Source organism: Pseudorasbora parva, chromosome 19 (assembly GCF_024679245.1).
Source record: "Pseudorasbora parva isolate DD20220531a chromosome 19, ASM2467924v1, whole genome shotgun sequence".
In the NCBI taxonomy this organism is placed as follows: domain Eukaryota; kingdom Metazoa; phylum Chordata; class Actinopteri; order Cypriniformes; family Gobionidae; genus Pseudorasbora; species Pseudorasbora parva.
This window is the reverse complement of record NC_090190.1, coordinates 31,920,843-31,933,059: the sequence shown is the minus strand read 5'-3', so window position 1 is coordinate 31,933,059 and position 12,217 is coordinate 31,920,843.

The window sequence follows — 12,217 nt, the reverse complement described above, 5'->3', positions numbered from 1 at the left end:
CACATGGTGTGTTGTGGGCGTACATTAGCATCACCCCCCTTTGCGACCGTGGCACTACAAGCTGTGGCGCTGTGTTGCCATCGGGTGCACACCAGAGAATGTTGTCCATAATACGCATCATGTGTCTGGAGTTATGTAGATGCTTGTGGCTAGAGTCATCAATGAGCTCAGAGTCAGTGATAGGGTGGTTGGAGGGGTCTGAGAGGTGGTCAAGAATTGTCTTTATTGCAGTGTCAGAGGTTTGCATATCCGCAATATCGTTGTTGGAAATTTGCGGAGTTAGCGATAGCAGCTGCAAGGCCGGCATTGTAGCCGGTGTCGATCGCTTGCTGTTAGTTAGCACTGCAACAATGGGGCTGGATGTGGGGTGCGGGGGTGCCCACATGTCGCCGTGTGGTGTGTTTTTACTGATTGTATTGCACAGTGGTAGACTTTTGGTTGAGTTGTCTGCCCACAGTGCAGGGATACTGTTCGTTGTGACAATGTCATTCAGCTGTAGGTCATTCATGACCTGGGGGCAGAAGGCATCAGAGTCTTTGGATAGCTGAAATGTGCAAAGTAGCGAACTTGAACTTGGCTTTGGGGCTGAGGCTGTGTTGTCCCAGTGTGCTGCAGGGGGTCCCGTGGCCTTTGTGACCTGGCAGTCTGGCTCTGTGGGAGTTCCCGTGACCTCTGTGACTTGACAGTCTTGCTCAGACGATGTGTGTGTCTGAAGGGGCAGAGGGTCACGCACTTGAGCCCAGACTTTCAGCTGTTTGAAGTCCAGTACGGGTTCGAAGCGGTCCAGCAGGTCTTTTCCGATGAGAAACGGATAAGTGTTCATAGGGGAGATATAGACTGGGTGTATCAGCCTCATAGGTCCAATTGTCAGGTGGATGGAAGCTACGTGCTTGAGCTGGATGTCGTTTTGGCTATACGACTGCACATTTAGCTTACAAGTGTGAAGGTTAAGGGTGCGATTTTTCCTCTGTGCTTCAAATCTGAGTCTTTCAAACAGTTGGGCGGATATAAGCGTGAGGTCGGAGCCAGTGTCAACTAGGGCTTCGAGCTTAAATTCCCTTTCCATAGTGATAGTCAGATAGAGTTTTCGAGCCATCCCCTTCTCGATCAGGTTTCCCAGGAGTCTTGGTGTGGGGACCTGTGTGTTGCTTGATAAGCCGTCTGGATATGTGTCAAGTGTCTCATTATGCGTGCAAACAATCAAAGCAGCGCTTTCTGGTACGCTGGGCTGTCCCATGATGCTGTCTTGATTAGAGGCTGTTGCTGTCAGCTGTAGTGAGTGTGTGCCGCTGACGTGTGGGGGTGCAACAGTTAGTACACTAGTCCGTGGTTGGGGAACAGTGTTCAGGGTGGATGATTCAGTTGCAGGAAGGGCGGAAAGGTTGATTTCAGGTATCATGTCTAGTCGTGCTGTACCTGGTCCGTCCTTCTTGTCTTCCTTGTGAGGTTTCTGTCGGAGGAGCTCTTTCAGGATCTTTATGAGCTCTGTAACTTCAGAAGCAGCTACACTTTCTTTGCCAGACGTGGGTTCAGGTCTGGGCCTACCATTGTCCCGTCGAGAGTGGCCTCTTCGCTGGCTTTCTGGGCGAGGCGGGTCCCAGGATCCTTCAGAGCGATCGCTCTGGTACCGTGGACGGTCGCCATTATGACCACGCTGCCCTCTGCTGGCTTGGAGTGGTGTGGACTCTCTGTTGACGGGTCGGTAACTGTGGTTCTGTTTGGTGCCCTCTAGGGTTAGCTCTGGGTGGTGCACAGAGACAGGGCAGATGGTGGGCTGTTTTACAGTCTTTTCAGAAATGGTTTTCTGTTTGACGTAAGCTTTGTGAGCCAAGTCTCTTAACTGTTGTGTGCCCATGCTGCGCGGGCACGCCAGCACCCCCAGGTGGTAACTGATGGTAGGGTGCAGGTTTCGGAGGAAAAGAGTTTTGAAGTTGATGTCCTCCTCCATGCCTGGGTCGTTACGTGCCCCGAAGTAGGCACGTCGCAGTCTGTTATAAAAGTTCTGTGAGGTCTCACGTCGAGCTTGCTTGAGGTCCATGGCAGTGATGAACCCCTGGTCTGACTCGGGGTCGGAGTACTCACGAATTAGAGCTTGTCGTAGATGCCAGTAGTCCGCTTTGATGGCCTCTGGTTGTCGATCCAGAAAGCTGCGTACGTCACGAGTAGACGTGGCCCTGAGCAGGTACAGTCTGTCCCAGTTGTTCGCGTGAGCGACAGTTTGCAAGTAAAAGTCTATGTCTTTTAAGTATGCGTGGACGTCGTGTCCTCCTGCCGGGTCTGGGCTGAAGGTAGGAATATTTCTGGCCAGCTTGTCGAGGTTCTTTGAAGCTTCGTGGCTGTTGACCTTGACTTCCTGGAAGGGCGTCCTTTCCTTTGCTGCTGACGGGGATTCGTGGAGACTGGCAGGTGATCTTTTAAACAGGGGGCTGTCGTCCCCCCTCGTAGCTCTTGCTTCGTGGCTAAAATGTGCGGAGTAACTGGTCAGGGGAAACTGTGTGTTGTGTGTTTCCCCCTTCCGGTAACGTTGCACTATATATGATTGTCTCAGTTCTCTTTGCACCATGTCAAGTTCATTTTTGAGCTCGTGTCTTTGCTGGATGAGCTCGTCGATCTCGGCTTGTGCCGACTGCAAATGTTTTGCATAGACTTTAGCGGTAATGTCTCAGTCTTTAAGTTCATCATGGGCTCTCTCCAGGAGGGATTCGCCACGCCGAAGCTTTTCGTTGAGGTTTTTCCTGGCGTCTTTCTCTGACTGTACTCGTCGGTCGGTGTCACGACGGAGCTCCTTCAGGGTCTCCTGAAGTCTTTCTATTTCTTGTCTTTGTTCTTTGTCTGTTTCGTCGTCTTTCTCTGTGTCTAGAAGCTGATCTAGACGAAGCTGGGTGAGGGCTTGGTCTCTCCGGGCCTCCTTGGCTTGAAGCTTTAGCGTTGCTGCCTCCTGTTCCAGGTTGTCGTAGCTCCCTTTGCTTAGACGTGCCTGTGCGATGAGGACGTGGGCGAGGCTTCCGAGGATCTTGGCCACTTCCTTGTTGGAGTAGCTGTGCGTGGGGTCGTGTGTCATCAGCTGGTCTAGCTCGGTGTCCAGTTGTTCCTGGTTCAGCTGTCCCAGACTTCCTTGACTGGTGGCCGTTAGCGCTTCCAGCCATGTCGTTAGGTGGTCCCACGGGACGGCGGAACTGGGTGCACGGAACATTACTGCGGACGAAAGAAACACAGCACACACACACACACAGAGAGAGAGCCAATGCAAGCTTGTTCTAAGCTAATGAGCTATCGTACGGATAGCTGGGAATTTTGGCTAACTGATCTAGACAGTTAGATAATTAGACAATTCAGACAATTAGGTGGGCGGTAGCCCTGGGGGGTCACTTGGTGAACTGCTGCTCGGTCGTCCCGGGACTATTTAATTCTCCTTGGGGTCTCTTGGTGAACTGAAAGAAACACAATCGTGATAGTCCAACAGTGAGGGTAGGAAAGAGCACAGTGGAAACAAACACAAGATGAATTGGTCTGTAATGAAAGGAATGTCAGCGTGCGCGCCGGGAGTGTTAGGGAAATTAATTGGCTAAATGCTCAAGATATACTAAAATTCGGCTTGTACTATGGGTTATCCCATTTAGCTCATCCGGGGTGAATTGAGGTCGCTTAAGTGGAAGATTAAATATCAAGAGCAATTTAGAAAAAGGCAAAAGTTTCTGTCAAGTAATGATAAAACAAAAGCACTTTTGATACTGTTTGTAATTACCAGACTGAGCTTTATTCCCAATGGGAGGGGAAAAGAAAACTTTTGCAGAGAGAAAAATAAAAAAAAAAATAAAAAAAATAAAAATAAAAATAAAATAATAATAATAATTTTTAATTAAAAAAAATTAATTAAAATTAAAAATTAAAATTAAAAATTAAAAATTAAAATAAAATTATAAATAAAATAAAATAAAATAAAATAATAAAAAATTAGAAGCTCAACTTAATTCAAATTAAATTCAAAGCAAGTTTAAATGAAATTTAAATAAGCCTGTAAGGAAAATCAAATAAAAGAAAGCCAATCAAAAATCTTATCCTATAATGATTAATCTCTAAGTGGGAGTTATCCAAATAAAATAATTAATCAGAAAGGGAGTAGGGATTTAGTGTTGCGCTGACTTAACAGGGTATAGCCACACGGTGGCGTCCTTCCTTCCAATTTGACTGTCTGTGACTTAAACCTAATTTCACTTTGGGTTAGAGGAAGTTATGTTTCTTTTTAAACTTCAAATTCGAATAAGGGTGTTTAATCAGCGAGAAAGGAGATTTGGTTGTTGCTAGAAAAATTGTATAAATGAAACTGTGTACAACAGTAAGCAATAAACAATTTATAGGCTCAAACTTATTTTGTTAAGGCAGAATCACATAACGGAGAGTGAAACTATCCGAATTTATCCACACGATGGCGCTATTGCGCCCGCCCTAGACTACAGTTAGTTAGGCGGAAATGCTCACCAGATGGCTTTGTCTGGTTCTAGAGTCGCCCTCTGGCGGGTTGCAAGCGGCGTTGCAATTCTTGAGTCGCCCTCTGGCGGTTTGCAAGCGGCGTTGCAATTCTTGAGTCGCCCTCTGGCGGTTTGCAAGCGGCGTTGCAATTCTTGAGTCGCCCTCTGGCGGGTTGCAAGCGGCGTTGCAATTCTTGAGTCGCCCTCTGGCGGTTTGCAAGCGGTGTTGCAATTTCTGGGTCGCCCTGGCGTTCTGTGCTTTACTGGCTCTTGCAAATCATTTACAAATGACTGGTGCTCTAGATGCACGCGTAACAAGACGGGTGAATGCAGGAATTTTCCGTCTGCCTATTCACGCATTTTACATGGACTCCAATAGACATTTATCAATATGGCTGACGGTTTTCAGCATCTCTGATTCAAATGTTTTAGGTCTCAAGTCTTTGGTTAGCTAAGCCAGACTTAAACCAGGAGTTATCGTTTATCTTAACGATATAATAATTATTCTGAGGCCCCTTATATTGTACAGGAGAGTCTCGTCCTGTCCCAATCTTCCGCACAGAGAGAAACTTTTTGTAGTTCAGATCAAGCGGGATAACGCAACGTACGTGTCTACAGACATCATCAAAATCTCATTATTTTGATGGAACACATAATATATTGCTCGAGTCAAATGTATGGATTTTCTACAATACATTCGTTTGGAAATCACGCGGATAACCCTATTGTGCCTACGGCTGTAGAGTTTTTCGTTTCAAAATTGGATTTTTGTACCGTTCATATTTTCATTAATATAATCCGGCTACTTCAACATTTCTCAGCATCTGTTTATGCTTGGGTTCGCCTTGCGCGTACCGTTCAATTCACAAAACAACACCAAAACAAAACGAAACAAAAACGCGCGTGCAGGTTATTAATACCTCAAAAATACACAATGAATAGAATATGAATATCATTCACACATACACAAACGTTTGAAACTTGCCCGCATTCTCCACCAAATACATGTAACAACAACGACTCATGAGTTTAATGTCTCGGGGAATAATTAACTCAAAAGGGATTTAATATTCAATATTCATGAATTTATGAATATGATTTGCCAGTTGTTCATTACGTATTAAAATTTTCCGATAGGGAAAATTGTTTAATTAAATACAAGTAACCCTTTATGAAATTGCTTGAAATTATCCTACTAAGTTTGTCCTGCAAATTAGTTATAGACTTTTCAAATCAATTCTCAATAATGGATTACTGCTTTACGAGCGCATGAGAAACATTAACTTTACTGATCAGGACAAGTTCAATATTTCAAATGGTCATACAGTTTACTTTACTAACATAGTAGCATAAGCAGTTAGGTAACGTTTAGATCGCAAGTTTCATTGACTTCGTGTATGTGGCAGAATAACAGATTCAACTCATTAAATGTCTTTTGAAGGTTTAATAAACACAGACTAAAAATAACACTACAATTCACGCAGAAAGTACATACTAAATATGCATCAAGAGAGTAGAAGTATAGATATTAACGAAAGAATACATAAAAGAGAATAATGAATAGACTGAAGTTAGAGAGAGATAAAAGAGAGAGAGAGAGACAAAGAGAGAGAGGGAGAGAGAGAGACAAAGAGAGTGGGGGAGGGTAAGAAACAGCTTTCCTTCTGTTCAACCAAATACGACCTTCACGGAGTTAATTTATCCCAACGGGAGAATAACACACCCTCTTTACAGCAGTAAGAAATAGAATACTTGCATTCTTTTTGGTTTCGTTTTGGCTTCTCGCTTGTGTGCGTATGTGTCTCTGCGTGTTCAAATGTCCTGCATGTCCGGCGGTCCTTTCCGAGGTTGGGAGGGAAGCGGCTGTTTGCTTTAGCGATGCTTCGTGTTCTTGAAGATCGGATTGTAGAAGAGAAGATTTTTGGAAGAGCTGAGGCCTGCTTGGAGGGCCTGCATTGGTGGCCTGGCTCAAGGGCCAGCCACAAAGACTTGTTGGTTCAGCCAGAGAGAGAAGAGAGAGTGGGGAGTGTAAGAGAGGAGGAGGGCATCCGAGGTCCTCCTTTTATGGTCTGGCCGTAGTCCCACCCTCCAGGGTTAGACTTAACCAATGAGAGTGTTGGGATTTCCCGGCGGGAAATTCCTCAGCAGACTTTATTGCTCTTTGTTTGAAGGTTCGACTCAGTGGGTCTCTGAGTCTTCATACTATAATTAATGCAACAAACACACACTGCATTTTCTGAATAAGTGATATACCTGGAAGTGTAAGTCGTGAAGTGAGCATTAATTTGATAGGAGACATGACATATATGAGGTTATCTGAACTAGTACTTTGTTAAGACACAGACAAAAAGATGCAAAATACCATACAGAAGAAACATTTTACAAAACAATTATGTGTTTACATATACTGTCCTGGGGTGCATGTTCATTTATAGATGGTTTGTCTATAATTTGAGGCAAAAGCTCTGTGTCTCTGTGTCAAAAGCTCTGTGGCCACATTCTTTCCGGCCATAAAAAAGATCTTATCAGATGGTTTCCAGGGTGACTGAAGAATCTCCCTCTGTTGTGTTGGGGGGGAAGGTATGCTAGTGAGCACAACTTTCAAAACATATTTGTTAAATGTAACTGGCGATTGTGTGTTTGATTCGCCTGAGTCGCTACAACCTGAACACTGGCGAAGAAGACGGAACGTGAAGTACAAATCTCCACCTGATTCTGAGGTTCCGAAAGTACTTTCTAAAGCTTCTATGTATTGTAGAGCATCAGCATCAGGGCTAGAAAATCTCACGGCTTTGACAATATCAAGTGCAGGCCCCTTTAAGCTCTCCACAATTCTTCTTCTCTTCTCCTTCTCAGAGCATTCACACTCTGCGATCATCATCCGAGCTTGGTCCATCCAGTTCTCCATAGTTTCTTCTCCTGGGGGTGTAGGAACAGAACCAGAAAAGGTACGCAACCTTCTATATGCGCTGCTATCAGTAGTTTGTCTGCCCGTTTTGTCCAACAGGTCCCCCACTGCCCGAATTATTGCCTCAGGAGAACTAGCACCGTGACTGGAAGGAGAAACTAAGGCTTGCAAATCCTGCATGGACTTCCCTTCATTAGCTAGGAACATTGCCAGCTTTTCCACAAACTCTGCAGGAGAAGTGTCACACTCCCTACACATTACCACCCTCCATGGAACTCCCCCCTCATCGGACAGCAATACAGGTGGAATGGTCATAGGGTTAACAGCCTCCCGACACTCACATAATACTTTTAAGGTATCTGGGCTAGTACCTACTTTGGTAGCTCTGACACGTACCCTTCCCCAAGCTTTCACTGTTTGAGCTACATCCTCAATGTGTGCCACATCCACTTCTGCAGGAACCCCTATCAGCAAAATGGCATGCGTTTCATCCACCACAGTCTTTGCACCATGCAGTAAGTTCTGCTTGCAACTCAGAGTTTCCAGTTAAATCCATCACTGCACTCAGGGCTACCTAACCTCACAAAGTTAACATTAATCAGATGTCTTCAGCGTCAACTATTGGACAAGGGTTAAAAAAAGAAAAATTCCCCGTACGGGCCACCACTTTGTGTAGCACCCTCTTCCCTCTCTAGATTGAGGTATCTGAGCTCTTAGGGCGGGTACTCGGGTTCGAATTTTACAGTCTCTCGACTAATTATAAAGGAACTTTCTTAACACCCTCTAACCAATACCAATTTTCCTCTTTCCTTATACTGGGCCTTTTATGTCAATGGACTCAATAGCAATATGCAAATATGTACTTTTACCAATGCTATCACTTCAGAGAAACTAAGAATAATTGACTGAGATCACTTCAAATAAACAATCACAGTATTTATTAAAGCCAATAAGAAGTTATGGGAGGGAAAGATCAATAAAAAGATTGAAAATAACCAATAGAAGGCAATTAACTGTATCTACTTCAACATACGGTCACAGACCGACAGTTAAACAGATGCTCACTCTGAGGTTAATCCACTTGACAACTGGTTTGATAACCCACTGATGAATATATGAATTCACCCGCTGAGTATACTTTATCCCTCAATAGGATTTCTCGAACACGGTGTTAAAACCCCTGAAATAAATTTAAATGGACAATAAATGCCCTTTACAGTAAAATCCCAGTCCACAGAACTTTGAGTACAAAATGCTATAACAATGATACAGTGAAAAATAAACACATTAACTCACGTGGGCCCACTCACACACACACACATACATAATCAAGCTCACCCCCGTTGCAGGCCTGTATCGTCGCTCGCGTGCGTTGTGGCCACAAACAAAAAGATAATTGGCCGCTTCACTCCGAAGAGCCAAATAAACTAAAAAGTACCTTGCGCGCTCCCCGCGTTGGGAAACACTAAACACAGTTCGTCACGGATGGCGCGTCCGTGCCTCCTCACCGATCCCTCGTTGCCAGGGGAACCCTGAACCCCTCGGCGATTCAGGGCGCTACCTGGATGTCCAGTCGTGCAGTCTTTATCACCGTTGGTCACGTTGATCTTTAATGCACACACTCACGCTTCACCACATCAGCATCAGAACACTCAGTCACTGTTGCGTTTATCCCTCGTTTAACACTCACACAAGTGCAGCTGACAAGCCAACAGATGACTCATCTTTTCTCCACAAGACCATACAAACTCTTGAGAAAGTAGCTACATTTAACTGGCGATTTGCCAGATACACTACTTTCACACTGCTTTGTTAGAGAAATAAAATAAAATCAATCCTAGTCGGATTAATCACGAGTTTTCTGACACATATAGAGGTGCACTCTTCACTTCACCTCTCACACATTCCCCTTTTTTCCTCCCTCCCTCTGTCCCGCCCCAAAACTCACAAGAACCAATTACACATCCCCTCTACCTACGTATCAGGCGGGCTTATAACATTATACACCAATGACTAAAACTTAACTCTAACTTGCTTGCAAACCCCACGTTTTCCCCATGTACATTACAACCAAACATTATTCCCGAACGACTCTCTTAAAGGTGCAGGTCTCCATATACACATCATAACGAATCCTGAAGTCAGTACTCAAAAAACATATTACTAAGGGTTTTAAATAGTCCCTGATAACTCTGGGGGAAAAACTCCCTGGGTTACATCTGATTTCCTTAAAAGAAACAACCGGAATCTAGGAAACTTCACCTGCACGTATTTATTTTAATTACAATGATATAAATTTTTGGCTAAAAAGCTACTGAATCAATTTCAAGTCACTGAATCGTTTCGGATCGTACACTCTAAAAAATGTTGGGTTAAAAACAACCCAAGTTGGGTTGAAAATGCACCAACCCAACAATTGGGTTGTTTTAACCCAATGGTTGAGTTGCTTTAACCCAATGGTTGAGTTGTTTTAACCCAGTGGTTGGGTTAAATGTTGCTTAAGACAACCCAATTGCTGGGTAAGAACAACTCAACCATTGGGTTAAAACAACCCAATTGTTGGGTTGGTGCATTTTCAACCCAACTTGGGTTGTTTTTAACCCAACATTTTTTAGAGTGTATCGTTCTAAATGAAACAATATCGTCCTTGAATTGCATCGACAACCTCAAATTGTGATACGAATCGAATCGTTGTTAAAACGAATCGTTACACCCCTAATTAATAGGCATTGATATTGCCTAGCAATGTGGGGGAGAGGACGCTGGCGTTGTCTGTTCGCCGTTTCTCCACCCACAAATCATGTTAACTGTACTGTTAGATTTAGATTTTATGTTATTTTTTATGACTGTGACTAGTCTAACAGCTACAATTGGGACAGTTGCTGATTGCTGACGGCCACTCAGAGGATGTTGTTCGCCGTTCGCCATTTTCCACCACTCCTCTGCTGTTTCGTCTTGCATCGGGCCGTGGAACGGCTTGGACTTCTGCACCGACCTCGGTGTGTCCACAGAAGTGCCCGGAAAACTTTGTTTGCCTTCTGCATGGTGCTGCAGCGATCCACTCCATCTGGTCTTCAGCTGTGCGTGTTGTGCCTTGGTAATGTCATCAGGACACTGCCGAATTGGGATAATGTAGTAAGAGCCTCTATAGCGCTGGGAGAAATGTAAAACATGGAGTGGACCACAGTGTATTGCGGAGCTTACAGAGACTTCCACCATCAGCTCTGTTTTCTGTTCAGAAAAGCTTTTAACTGTTATGTGTTGGTTGATTGTTTGTATTATTTGTATTATATATTTTTACTTTTTATAAATTTTTTGTTATTTTCCCCTATTCCATTGTTGCACTTTGAGATTCTTCGGAATGAAAAGTGTGTTATAAATAAAATATATTATCTATTATTATGGATCCATCCTTCTCTATCCATCATTTGTTGAACCCGGCAATAGCGCGCTAGGTGGATAAGCCAGTCTGTGAATGGTTCTTACAAAAGTAGGACAAATGTATGTACAGGTTTCCAGCCTGAGCCGCAGGGTGAGATCAAATCGAAATCAAACAGGCTGGGTTTACCCAGTCTAAACAGCTTTGGCTTTCTGCTTTAAATTAAGCTCTGGTGTAGGTCTTCCTTTTTTCCGATCTCCAGCTTTTCTTTTAAAGTTCCCCTTGAAAACAGCAGAAATAATAAATTATCAATGTTGTCCTGCATTGTTGCTTACAGTTTCCATATCGAATAGCGTTCATGCTGCCTTTTTTGTTCCTCACAACGGGCAGAACGTGTCATAATCGTAACGATTACAAGTGCCACCCATTAAAAGGATCGATGTGATTGGTTAATTTTCCTGTCACTTGAAATTCACCTGTCAATGGCTTGTTATGGCTTGGCTCTCTGTAATTTCAAAGCTGGACCACCAACACAACACAAACTGAATCAGCAGGTTTAAAGGGTTTATTTCCTCAAAAAGATTTCGATGTTTATTGTCATATTATAAATTACTAAAATAACATTAGAACATAAAAAATATTAAACAATATTAAAAAATAATATTTACAATTAGGTCCTCTCCAAGGACTACCCTCTCCCCCACCGACAAAACTTCTTTCCCACATGGCCTCCTATTTTTCGTCCCTCCTAACGATATCCCCTCATTGAAAAGTGGAAAGTACTAGGATTAACAAAATCGCTGATTAATAGATGTCGCTTTGCAGTCAGCCATCCTCTCCCCTATATCCACTTTATCCTCCAAAACAGCTAAGAGAGAGAGCAAAGTCCACAAAGCATCAAACTTGCGCCTCACATCATCGCCGTCCTCCTCCTGCACAAAGCCAGGCCCTTTTCCAGCACTGCGTCACAGCAGCAGGCGTTCTGCGAGCCTGAACCGTTCCCCAGATTCTGCCACTGCCCTTCCCTTCCACTTAGCCCATTACCACAGCTCCTCCCGTCATCATGTCGCACTTTCTTTTAGTCAGTTCATCTTCTGGCGACTATCCCTTGCTTATTTGTTTCTTTAGGGGAGTACTCTGGGTTCCCTCCCCTTGGAGAGCGCACCAAATACGCAAATCTTTACTTCATCTGATTATATGCATGAGCAAACTCGTAAACTCTGCTAGTAAACTTCACCGCTATTGTGAGCACAATGAAGCATTTATTGTTAAGATGTCCTAGCATTCCTCTTGCAATTTACTCAGGGTTCATCTCAATCAGCTCCCTAGCTCCCTAGATTGTGAATTAGTGTACTTGTACACAAATTCAGGCCTTGATAAGGATGGTAAGGAGGACACTGATGGTCACTACATATTATGACACTGCTGGTGACCCAATTTGCCCTCATTTTGGTTAAGATT